The 12,259-nt window shown below is 32.9% G+C and overlaps 1 protein-coding gene across 4 annotated transcripts in view; it reads left to right on the forward strand.

The window, feature by feature from the left end:
* ATF7IP (activating transcription factor 7 interacting protein) overlaps positions 1-12,259 on the forward strand; it is a 112,877-nt gene that overhangs the window by 22,024 nt on the left and 78,594 nt on the right. Inside the window, exon 1 of one of the 4 annotated variants that reach the window (XM_019038265.3) lies at positions 11,139-11,484. The exons of the other annotated variants lie outside the window; for them this stretch is intronic. The gene's annotated coding sequence lies outside the window, so the exon portion shown is untranslated. Of the gene's footprint in view, positions 1-11,138; positions 11,485-12,259 lie in introns of those variants that run through there. 4 annotated transcript variants of the gene reach the window in all.

The raw sequence follows: 12,259 nt of genomic DNA on the forward strand, positions 1-12,259 counted from the left end.
ATGATTAAAATAAGTCCTCTACATATAATTTTTATATTAAGTGTTTAGGCTTTCATAGTGTCAAATATATGAATTCATTTTGCATTTTGGATAACAAGTAGTGACCAAAGAAAACATTTTAAAATTAATTTGTCATTTCATCAAAACACACTACTGGATGGTTTCATATAAGAAATGCATAGAACAAGTACATTAATAAATAGCATTGGTTTTAACATGACTTGGCTGTCAAACCAGCCATTCATTTCAGCAACTGTAATTTAAATTCTTGAAATTAAAAGGTTTTTTTTTTTCTTTTTGTTTTCTCTTTCTTATTTATTTATCTATTTATTTTTTGGTTTGGTTTGGTTTGGTTATTTCCTACTGATCTGTAATCCTCTTCATGATGTTATATTAGACTATACATTGTTTGCCATCTTTAGAAATTAAAATCTACTCCATAATAAATTTGTACTGTACAGAGAGACATGCCTATTAAGCATTATTAGATTGGAAAGGTAGAATGATGAAATGCATTCTGTTATCTGGGTAAAGGAGTAAGAAATTCCAAGTATTGTCAACTTTAACATTACTCCACTTTAGGCAAAGTTGAAAAATCAAAAATAGCGGTGTTGTACAGATTATTTATGTGCATGGTTAACTTCTACTTGACACAATCATAAGATAATTTGTTTTTCTAACTGATAGAAATTATTTTAACTTAATTGAGAAAATAATTATTGAATGCCTACTGTGTATAAGACACTACTGTTTGTGGAAAGAAGTTTGTGTTAAAAAAAGTATAAGGCATACTTCCTACCTTATTTTGAAGTCTGCTTTGGTAAGTTATTTAAGCTTTGTATTTTTAATACATATTAAGCAGTTTTTTAACCAACAAATCTGATTGACTCATAAACTTGCAGAAAAAAAGTGCTAGGAAAAATGTAGTACTGTTTAGAATTTGAGATTTTAGAGAAACTTTAATGTATTAGGACTGTGATTCAAGTGTTTTATGATTCTCCTGTAAATAGAAAAACACTTAAATATATAGATATTGATGTGCACACACACACACACACGCAAATATATATGTACAGTGGCATGTTTCTTGAAAGTGGCCCATTTATTTAGCTTAACATTCATTTCTTTAATTGGCACCTAATAAGTAAAGGTGTCAAGTTAATATTTTAGGTGATGAAATGCAAGGCACATATTTTTTTCCAAGAAAATAGAGTGTTTTTGCTGGAAGTTTTGCTTTTATATTCGCATCTATTCTAAGATTCCTGCTAGCATATTGTTTCTATTTTTAGCCTGTTGCCAGGCAGATTTAAAATTTCTTCTCTTATGGCTGTCTAATTTCTATCTTCCTGATTGGTTACATGATGCTGCTTTTATTAGCCAACCACAGTGACTATGCAAATTGTATTTCAGTTTCTGTTGCTGTGAAAGAACTGATAAGATGGCTGCAGGGGGCTCCCTTTGGGGTATGTTTTTTATTTTAAAGAGGGTTTTCATCAATATGTAGTAAGAAGCAAAGGTAGATTTCTTTTAAAGGGGCATTTTATTTTTGAAATGGGATATCAAACTAAGCAAGCTTTATAAAAGGCTGAAAAATGCCTCTCTTGTGTATTTGATTAATTTTAATGCTGCTCTGTTTTGCCTCTATTAGGCAACTTATAAATGGGTATATTTTATTACTTTTTGTATGTAAACATGCCAGCATGCTAGTTTACAAGTCTGTTAAAATGTTCTAGATTATTGTCTTTGCTTTCTAAAAGAATAGTTTTTTTCATGTAGGAATTATTTTAGATGTCAGTTACGTGTATATAGCGCATCATTCTTTTAGCCAATACTTAATTGTATTCTATGTGCTCAACACTACGTAGTTCACTAATATTATACTAGAATACTTCATATTCTTCTTCTTTTGTGAAATGACCTCAGAAGCACATCATCATGATATCAGCATATTTAAGATGTTTTCTAATATCAAAGCTTTGGACACTTAAAATGTATTAATTTTCCCTGAGATTTGACAGAGATTAAAATTTGAAAGAAGTAATAATTTTATACTAGATACTCAATAAAAATGTCAAAGTGTTCCATTAAACAATACGTAAATGTAGTATTAGAGTCCATTTATAATAAAAATTTCTAAAAGGATACCTTCAGAGCATTGGCAAATACAGAGAATGGTGGCAGAACAGGCCATATGAATAAAAACAATATTGATAAAATGTGACAAAGCCATATGTAACATCAGAAAGTTCAAGAAGTATACCTCGTTTAAAAACATTTATCATCGTTAATTACATATAAGGCCTTTTGGTTATAGTACCATTTTATAATAAAAGAGAATGTTTCTGTTTCACTTAAGACTTTCTAGTCTTTCTGGTAAAAGATAGTTAATTGAATTTTCCATATGCGGAAGACTTTATTAATATTTGCTCCTGGAGGGGTCACCTGTGTCATGCTTAGTACTGCTTTGTCTTTTGTTTTTTGTTTTTAAATATCTTGCGTGAGTATTTTATGCCCATTACTGCAATCCTGCAAGATGAGCATACTGTAGAATTATGTACCATTTAGGACAGGGAAAAAGAGTAATGAGCTCATCCAAGATGAGGACATAAGAGAACAAGGCTGCTGCTATTTTACACATACTGCCTTTCACCACCAATATAATCACAGATACACTTGTTGGCTTAAAAATGTGAACGCTCTGAAGTATAAACCAACACTCGGTTCTCTTGGTATAGTTGTTCTGTCCATGTTGGAAGTGTGACCCAGTAAAGGGGTTTAGGTTAAAAATAAATGAAAAACACTCAACTGAAGTTCTGCTATTTTTTTTAAATATCTAGTTTATTGAGATACAATTCACATGTCATACAATTCATCTGTTTAAGTGTATAATTCAGTGGTTTTCAGCATATTCACAGTCGTGTAATCACCACAATGTTTGAACATTTATATTACCCTATAAAGAAATCCTGTACCCTTTAGCAGCCAACCCTTATTTCTTCCGAAGCCCTCCAACCCTAGGCAATTGGTAAGCCACTTTCTGTCTGTATAGATATAGATTTGCCTATTCTGGACATTTCATATACATTAGTCCCCCCTTCTCCACAGGTTTCATTTTCTGTGGTTTTAGCTGTCTGTAGTCAACTGTGGCTAATATTAAGTGGAAAAATTTCAGAAATAAATAATTCATAAGTTTTAAATTTGGCACTGTTCTAAGTAGTGTGATGAAATCTCATGCCATTCTCTTCTGTCCTACCTAGGATATGAACCATCCCTTTGTCCAGTATGTCCAGCATATCTACACTGTAGATGCTACCCACCCATTAGTCATTTAGAGATGTCTGGGTTATTAGATCTGTGCTGGTATCACAATGTTTGCCTTAAAGTCACCCTTATTTTATTTAGTAACAGCTTCAATGTGCAAGAGTAGTGATGCTGGCAATTTGGATATGCCAAAGAGAAGCTGTAAAGTGCTTCCTTTAAGTGAAAAGGTTAAAGTTTTTGACTTAATAAAGGAAAGAAAGAATCATATGCTGAGGTTTCTAAGATCTATAGTTAAGAACTATCTTATACTTCTGTGAAACAAACAGTATATTGTTATAATTGTTCTATTTTATTATTAGTTATTGTCAATCTCTTACTGTTCCTAATTTATAAGTTAAATGTATGTATGTATGTATAGGAAAAAACATAGTATATATAAGGTTCAGTACTATCCAGTTTCAGGCATTCACTGGGTGTTTGGGAATGTATCTTCTATGGATAAGGGGCAATACCGTAAATGGAATCATTCAGTATGTGGCCTTTCGTGACTGGCTTCTCTCAGCATGTTTTCAAAGTTTATGCATGTAGTAGCATGTACAGTACTTCATTCCCTTTATGGCTGAATGATACTCTGTTGTATGGATATACCACATTTTATTTATCCATTCATTAGTCACAGGGCATTTAGGTTGTTTCCAGTTTTGGGCCATTATGCGTAGTGCTTCTATAAAGCATTTGTGTACAAGTTTTTGTGTGGACATATGTTTTCATTTCTCTTGGGTGTATACCTAGGAATGAAATTGCTGGATCGTATGGCAACTCTGTGTTTCACATATTGTGGAACTGCCTGTTTTCCAAAGCAGCTGCACCTTTTTGCAATCCCACCAGCATTGTATGAAGGTTCCAATTTATCCGTATCCTTGCCAATGCTCATTATTCTTGTTGATTATAGCTGTCCTGGTGTGTGTGAGATGTTATCTTATTGTGGTTTTGACTTGCATTTCGCTGATGACTAATGATGTTTACTGCCTATGAACTATTGGCTTATAAAAGCCATAGCATTAGGAGAAAAACCTAATGTAGGTGACAGGTTGACGGGTGCAGCAAACCACCATGGCACGTGTATACCTATGTAACAAAACTGCACGTTCTGCACATGTACCCCAGAACTTAAAGTATAATAATAATTTTAAAAAAAACAGAAAAAGAAAAAAAAAAGCGTTTTTGTGGAAATGCCTATTAAGTCCTTTGCTCATTTTAAAATGGAGTTATTTGGTGTTTTATTATTGAATTGTAACAGTTTTTATATATTCAAGATACAAGTCTCGTATTGGGTATATGGTTTGCAAGTATTTTCATCCATTGTGTGAATTGTCTTTTCACTTTCTTAGTGGTTTCCTTTGCAGCACGAACAGTTTTAATTTTGATGAAGTTCAGTTAAACTTTTTTTTTTTCCTTCTTCTTTTATTGCTTCTTCTCTTTGGGTCATATCTAAGAAACCATTGCCTGTTCCAAATTTATGAAGATTTTATGTCTTTGTTTCCTTCTAAGATTTTAGTTTTAGCTCTTAAATTTAGGTCTTTCATTTATAGGAATTAATTTTTGTATAAGGCAAGAAATAGGAGTCCAACTTCATTCTTTTGCATGTGGCTATCCAGTTTTTCCAACACTCTTTGTTTAAAATACTATTCTTTCCCCATTGAATGGTCTTGTAACCCTTGTCTAAGACAATTTACTGTAAAAGTGAGGGTTTATTTCTGTTCCAAAATATATCCTAAGGATATACCTGTCATTTTACTGGTAGTATCACACTGTCTAGGTTATTGTAGCTTTGTCATAACTTTTGAAAATGCAAAGTATGAGTTCTCCAAGTTTATTTTTCTTCTTCAAGATTGTTTTGGTTGTTCTGGGATCCTTGCATTTTCATATTAATTTTAGGATCAGCTTACCAGTGTCTGCAAAGAAAATAGCTAGGATTTTGATAGAGATTGTTTTGAACCTGTAGCTTAATTTGAAGAGTGTTGACATCTTAAGGATTTGAGTCTTTTGATTCATGAGTATGGAACGTCTTTTATTTATTTATGTCTTTAATTTATTCAATAGTATTTTACAGTTTTCAGAATATTAAGTTCTGTACTTCTTTGGCAAAATTAATTTTTGATATTACTCTAAATGAGATTGTTTTATTTTTGGATCATTTGTTTCAAGGTTATAGAAATGCAATAGATTTTTATATGTTAATCTTATTATAGTGAACTTTGTCAAACTCTTATTCTAATAAATTTTTAGTTGATTTCTTACTATTTTCTATATACGAGATTTTGTTATCTGTAAATAAAAATAGTTCTTTCTTTTTTTTTAAGTTGTATGACTTTTGGCTGGGTGTGGTGGCTCATGCCTGTAATCCCAGCACTTTGGGTGGCCGAGGCAGGTGGATCACCTGAGCTTGGCAGTTTGAGACCAGCCTGGCCAACATGGTGAAACCCCGTCTCTACTAAAAATACAAAAATTAGCCAGGCTTGGTGGTTCACACCTGTAATTCTAGCTACTCAGGAGGCTGAGGCATGAGAATCACTTGAACCCGGGAGGCGGAGGCTACAGTGATCTGAGATTGTGCCAGTGCACTGCAGCATGGGTGACAGAGAGAGACCATGTCTCAAAAAACAAACAAACAAACAAAAAGTTGTTTGACTTTTATTTCATTTTCTTGCCTAATTCTCCTGGCTAGAACTTCTAGTTCAATGCTGACTAGAAATGGTGAGGGCAGATATCTTTTCTTGTTCTGATCTTAGGGTGAAAGATTTCAGTCTTTGACCATTAAGTATGATAGCTGTGGGATTTTCCTTGGTGCCCTTTATCAGGTTGAGGAAATCCTCTTCTATTCTTAGTTGGTTGAGTGAATTCTGCTCTTAATTGCTATGTTAAATTAAGGATGAGATAATTTAATACTTAGAAAGCTGCTGGTAATACTCTTGTAGCTAATACATGAAGCAGTCAGCAGGCTGGTGAAATTAGGGAGGGAGTCTACTCTCAGGTCTCATTTACTGAGTAGATAGGTTTTACCAGTGATCTTAAATGGCATCTCCATTTTCAAAGAGATAAAGAAGAGAATTGCTGAACATTCTATTAAAATGGTACCAAAACTTAAATGATGAAATGCATAAGAAGGGTTCCTGTGCTGAAGAAAACAACTTGGTACTGAATTGGGTGTCTGCTTTACCTTACCAAGTTAAAATTACTATTTGTGTAATTATTGATAGTAATATAATTATTGATTTATTAATTCACATGATATGTAAAGTTGAAATTATATAAATTATCACATAAACTAATGAGAAAAGGATATGTTTTGTTATAGTGACTCACATATATTATTCCTCGATAAGCATCAGTTTCTTTTTCTCCTTTCAAGGTGTGTAATAAAAGGGTTTTTTTTCAAGGTGTTAATAAAAGGCAGAATTTATAAGGCATGGTTGGGAATAATAAACATCAAATTCAAGATTATGCTTATCTTTGCATTTAGGAGTCAAGAATGGAGAAGAAGGAGTAAGCTGTTGTGTTGTACAGGGCACTTTATTTTTATTTCATAATAAAAAATTATATGTGTCAGTATAGCTAAAACTTGAGCTAGAATGGAACTTAGCAAGCATCTGCCCTAACTTCTTCAGTTTTACAGTTGAGGAAACTGAACTCCAGAGAGTTAAATTGATTTATTCTATGGTGGTTGTATACTAATGTTAGAACATGGAATAGAACCTAGTTTTGTTAGTTCAGAAGTCTTTTTGTTATGCCAAGCTTTTTAGAATATGTGTATTTTAAAGTGTGATAGTTTGCATGATATTTTATAATTATACTTCTTTACAGCAAGAGGATTATATGTCCCTACCTTTTGCCATGTGACATGAGGTGTTTCCCCTTGGGAGATTTTTTACTTCCCATGCCCTTAGTGACTAATTTGGTTTTAGCCAATGGAATGTGAATGAAAGTAATGTACACCATGTCTAAGCAAAAGCTTTAAAATAAGCTTGTCCTGCCCAGGGCCCACAGGCTGCATAGAGCCCAGGGCTGTTTTGAATGTAGCCCAACACAAATTCGTAAACTTTCTTAAAACATTATGAAATTTTGTTTTTCAGCTCATCTGCTATCGTTAACATATTTTATGTGTGACCCAAGACAGTTCTTTCATTGTGGCCCAGAGAAGCCAAAAGTTTGGACACCCTAGCTAAAAGCTATTGCATACTGTATATCTCTGTCATATTGGTCTTTTACCTCTGCCACAAGGCCTAGATGGGGTGAGGGGGTGCTGTTTCTTCAGCCTGGTGTCCTAGAATAATGAAAAAGTGTACAGTTATTAGCCAGTGAAATTTTATTGTTGTTGTTGCTGCATTATCATCTAGTAAAAGGTGACTGACACAGAAAGTTAGCTGTCCAGCTTTTCTCTTTAGGTTGGGTTAATAAGAAAAGTAAGAGTTATTTCCAGGCATTTGAAGGATTTACATCTTTCAGCTCCTCATACCTCATTCTGGGTGTTGTACTTCACCCAAGCAAAATGTGAAAAGTACGTTTGGACAAATGATTTCTACTGCTGGTTATTTATTTATTTTTTTAATGAGACCTGGTCTTGCTGTGCTGCCCAGCTTGGTCTCTACCCTTTAGGCTCAAGCAGTCCACTGCCTCAGCCTCCCAAGTAGCTGAGATTACAAGTATGTGCCACTGCACCCAGCTCTGGACAAATGATTTCTTAAATGCCTGTGGAGATAAATACAAGACCTTCTGTAACTTCACTCCTTATCTGCATAGGGATAGTAGAGTTTGGCAAGCTAGTGAGTAGGGCCTTGATGGAAAATTGGCCAGTTTTCTAAGGGGGTGTAATTTGCTCTATGTATTCTAAAATGGCGTTTGTTGGATCAGGTCATTTAATTTTATTTTGCCCATGTAACACAATGATCCCAAAAATTGACTTGGAGAAGTAATTTTAAGGTATCTTATGTTTTTATCATGTGGACCATTCCAAAATTTCTGAATACATAGCACTGAATGCAACAAGAAGTTAGATTGTAGTGACAGTTCTGGCTTTGATGTAACCAAACTTTTAAGGACATGATTTACTCCTGCCTTGTCTAGGGAATTGTTGGTAACCTTGTCTAGGGAATTGTTGGTAAAGCAAACTCCCAATTTCCTTTGTGGTTGGTTATTTTTTACAATTTAGTTTGGGGATATTGCATTCCACATTTTGGTCGGTGACAGGCAGAGGGGTTAATTTGTGAAAGTGTCAAATATTATGATCACTTGATAACTTACTCAACTGAGTTTATGAATATTTGATAAACAGATTTCACCACTTACTGTTTTTTTTTTTTTTAAGATGGCAGGATAGCTAGTGACAGTTATTTTATACCAGTTAAGAGAACCATAGCTGACAATGCAACAGTGTAACATCTGTTTACATAGCCTTTATGTTATACTGGGTATTATAAGTAATTTAAAGATAATTTAAAGTATACAGCAATATGTGCATAGGTTATATGCAAATACTACTTTATATAAGGGACTTGAACATTGTCAGATTTTGTTATCTGTAGGGAGTCCTGGGACCAGTCTCCCAGAAATACTGATGGACATGGTATTTAAAATAAAAATTTCAAAATCTTTATACTAAATTTGAGCAGATAAGTATCAAAGTGAGTGAACAGATTCAGTAGTCTATTTAATGGGCAGTAAGCAGTAAAGCAGATTATTAGCATCTTTTGTGCAACCCACTATTCTTTATGATTTTATTTTTAAGAGTATTGCAAATTCTCAAGCAAAATTTAGAAGTGTAAAATAAAATCATACAGTTTTCAACTGAGAATGGGATTCTTAAAGAATCTAATAGCAGAGTTGCATTTCTAAAGAGGTTAGAAATTATCAGCATAAAGTGATTATTTAATATTTAATTCAGCCATTTAATGAAAATAAACTCGAATTAAAATTATTTTCAGTAGAAAAATGAATGAAATTTTTATTCAGAAAAATGTTGTACTGTCAGGCAACAGCATGAATATAATTGGAATGCCTTTGTCAAAGATAGAAATGCCATGTCCACTTAAAAGGTTTTGCTTGATGTTTTCTAAGCTTTTGCTTTAGTTTTATTTTGAAGTATACTTCATCAGATATTCATTACTTTGAATTAATACAGCATTTGTTTTGTCTATGTGTTGTATATGCTTTTTGACCCAACAATCGTGGTACTTAGTTAAGTCTGTTCTTGGAAAGCAGTACGGACCCTAGTTTATTTAATCAAAGAAACCCTACCATAGACCTGTTTTTCAAACAGAGCATCTAGAGTTATATTCCTGATGTTTCCATTTCATTGTTCACCTTGATTTTCACATCCTTTGCATTTTTAATAGAGCTCTTGCCCTCATCTGCTTCCCTTGTTGCTGGGCAAGGTTTGTGACACTGATGTCTGATTGGTTTTAGACTATTTCGGCTTTGAGCCAATCAGACAGTGAATTTCAGTTCTCTCACAGGACTGAAACATTGAAGCAGCTGTTGATATATTTTTCCTGTGGGGAGATTATATAAACTAAGAGTATGGCTGCAGCAAGCTCCCTCTTGGGTATGTTTGAAAAATTACAAGGTTCATCTGTAAGGAAGGGGGGAAATGAGGTTTATTTTTAAAACTTGGTTATTAAGAACACCTAATAAGTAGTGAATTTGAGAAAAAAATTCTGATAACAAATTTTCCATTTTTATTTTATAATCCTATATTTAAAGAACTATAGAATGGTGTAATATAATAAAAATGTCTTTAATTTTCATGAATATTTGCTTTGTAATCCACACATTTGTTTTATAATAAAGCTTTGAAAGGATATCTCATATAACCTTTTGTAACTTGCTGCGAAAGGCAGTTAAGGAGAAAAGGATGTAGTAATTGTACTTATACTACTTAATATAGGTTGTCCAGAATCAGACATTTAGATTTCATTAGATGAATTAAACTAAGTCAGTTCAGTGCAGTAGACAGCACAACACTTCATAATACTATCCCTAGTAATCCTTTGGGTCCAGAATACTATTAATTTTTGGAATCGGAAATCTGTAACAATAGTGGTAGATGGGTATGAAGATTTTTTTTTTACTTGTCTGGATTTAAGGTTTTGCTAGATTTATATATTTTATATATATGGTCTATGGAATTTTTAAAAAGAAATTTACATTTGAATTTTGCATTGTATAGAAAAATATGTTCTTATGTATATTGTCCATGTTTGACTTATTCCTCAGGTAGGAAATTAATTTATATTAATATATATTTCTTGAAATGTTCATGGATATTTATTAAAGCAAATAGCATAAAAGATGTAAATCTTATTTATGTGTGTGGTATATTTAATGCATGTTACATGGATTTAGGGTTTTATGTAAACTGTGTTCTAGATTACTTATTTCAAACAAAGAACCACACTTAAGTATTGCAGTTACAGTTTTTGTTTAACTATGTTTTTCTGACCTTATTGTCTGTCTCCTGTTGCTGGGCAGGAATCAGAATGCTGGCTGCTGATTGGCTGAGTTTGTGAGCAGCTCTTGAACAGCCATTTAAATTCTTGAGCTTTTTGAGCAGGCAGATTGTAGGCTAAGACATAACAGCTTCCCTTTGTTGTTTCATTGCTATGATCTCTTCCTAGAAAGAAGTGGGTGGAGGGGGATGAAGCAGAGAAGAGAGTAATGTTTTCATTTAAAGAAGAAGCTCGTTGGGCTTTCCTTAAAAATATTTTTAAAATAATTTACCAAAAATTTGAAAAAAAAATTTCCAGCCAGAGAGACTTATTTGCAGGTAACATACCCTTCTCTGGTTATTTAAATATAAATTCCTATAGAAAAAGGTTTTATTAGTGATATTATTTTCCCAGAGTTCTTGAATATACAGAGATTTAAAAAACATTATTTTGACTCTCATCCTCATGAAAAAAATACGTTCAGGAGAAACTAGTTCATCATGTTTTGCAATTACTTTTAGACATGGCAGACATCTTCTGCCGTAAAATACCAGTGTTTTTTCTGTGAAAATGAATTACAGTCATGTGAAAGCTTTCTGATTTGAGTTGCCACCTAAAATACTAACATTTATTTTATAGAATAGTTTTATGAATGGCATCTTAGTTCTAGGCGACAGTACTAAAATGATCCTTGGAAGTGTTCTGCACTGGTATTACAGCCATGGAAACTTGTTTGCAGGTAACACACCCTTCTCTAATGTGTATCTTTCTCAAATATGCTTTGCTAATGCAAAATACATTTCTAAAAGCAGACTGCTGATTGGTTTGTACAGATATGGCTGAACTAGTTTGAACTAATTGTTCGTGTTACTTCCTTATTGCTTTGTCTGTTTTTTATTATATTTAGAACCCATGAGATCTGGTAAATGGCTGTAGTGTGCTCCCTTGTGGGTATGGATGGTAGTTATTCTATAATTCTTTTTAGAGTGCTTTATTATTACTGAAGTTAATGACAATTTTATTGATAAAATGAACTTTTCTTAAATTATATATTTTTATTAAATATTATTTGGTGGTGGCAATTTAATATTAACTGTGAGGTTTACATGTTGGATTTTCTAATTCATATAAAAAATACCAAAGAGGAATTTGTCTCAGACCCTTTAGTTTATTCCTAAAAACATTATCCTGAATATTTAGTTTATTCCTAAAAACGTTATCCTGAATATATAGATGGTGATGGTTATAACATTTATTGAGTTCTTACTACATTCCAAGTACTTAATGTATAGTATCTCATTTAGTTCTCATGGCAACCTTTGTGACAGATGTTGGTATTAGTCCCTTTTTAAGGTAGCCAAAACTAAGAAATTGATGTTAGGTAATTTGCCCAGTCTCACACAGTAGGTTTCCTGGGAGAGTTGGAATTCAAATCTATGAATCTGTCTACAGTCTACAGAGTTCATGTTCTTAATTGGGTTATTAAAAGTTATGAATTTTTTTTAAAGGAATGC

This window comes from Gorilla gorilla, chromosome 10 (assembly GCF_029281585.2).
Source record: "Gorilla gorilla gorilla isolate KB3781 chromosome 10, NHGRI_mGorGor1-v2.1_pri, whole genome shotgun sequence".
NCBI classification, from domain to species: Eukaryota; Metazoa; Chordata; class Mammalia; order Primates; family Hominidae; genus Gorilla; species Gorilla gorilla.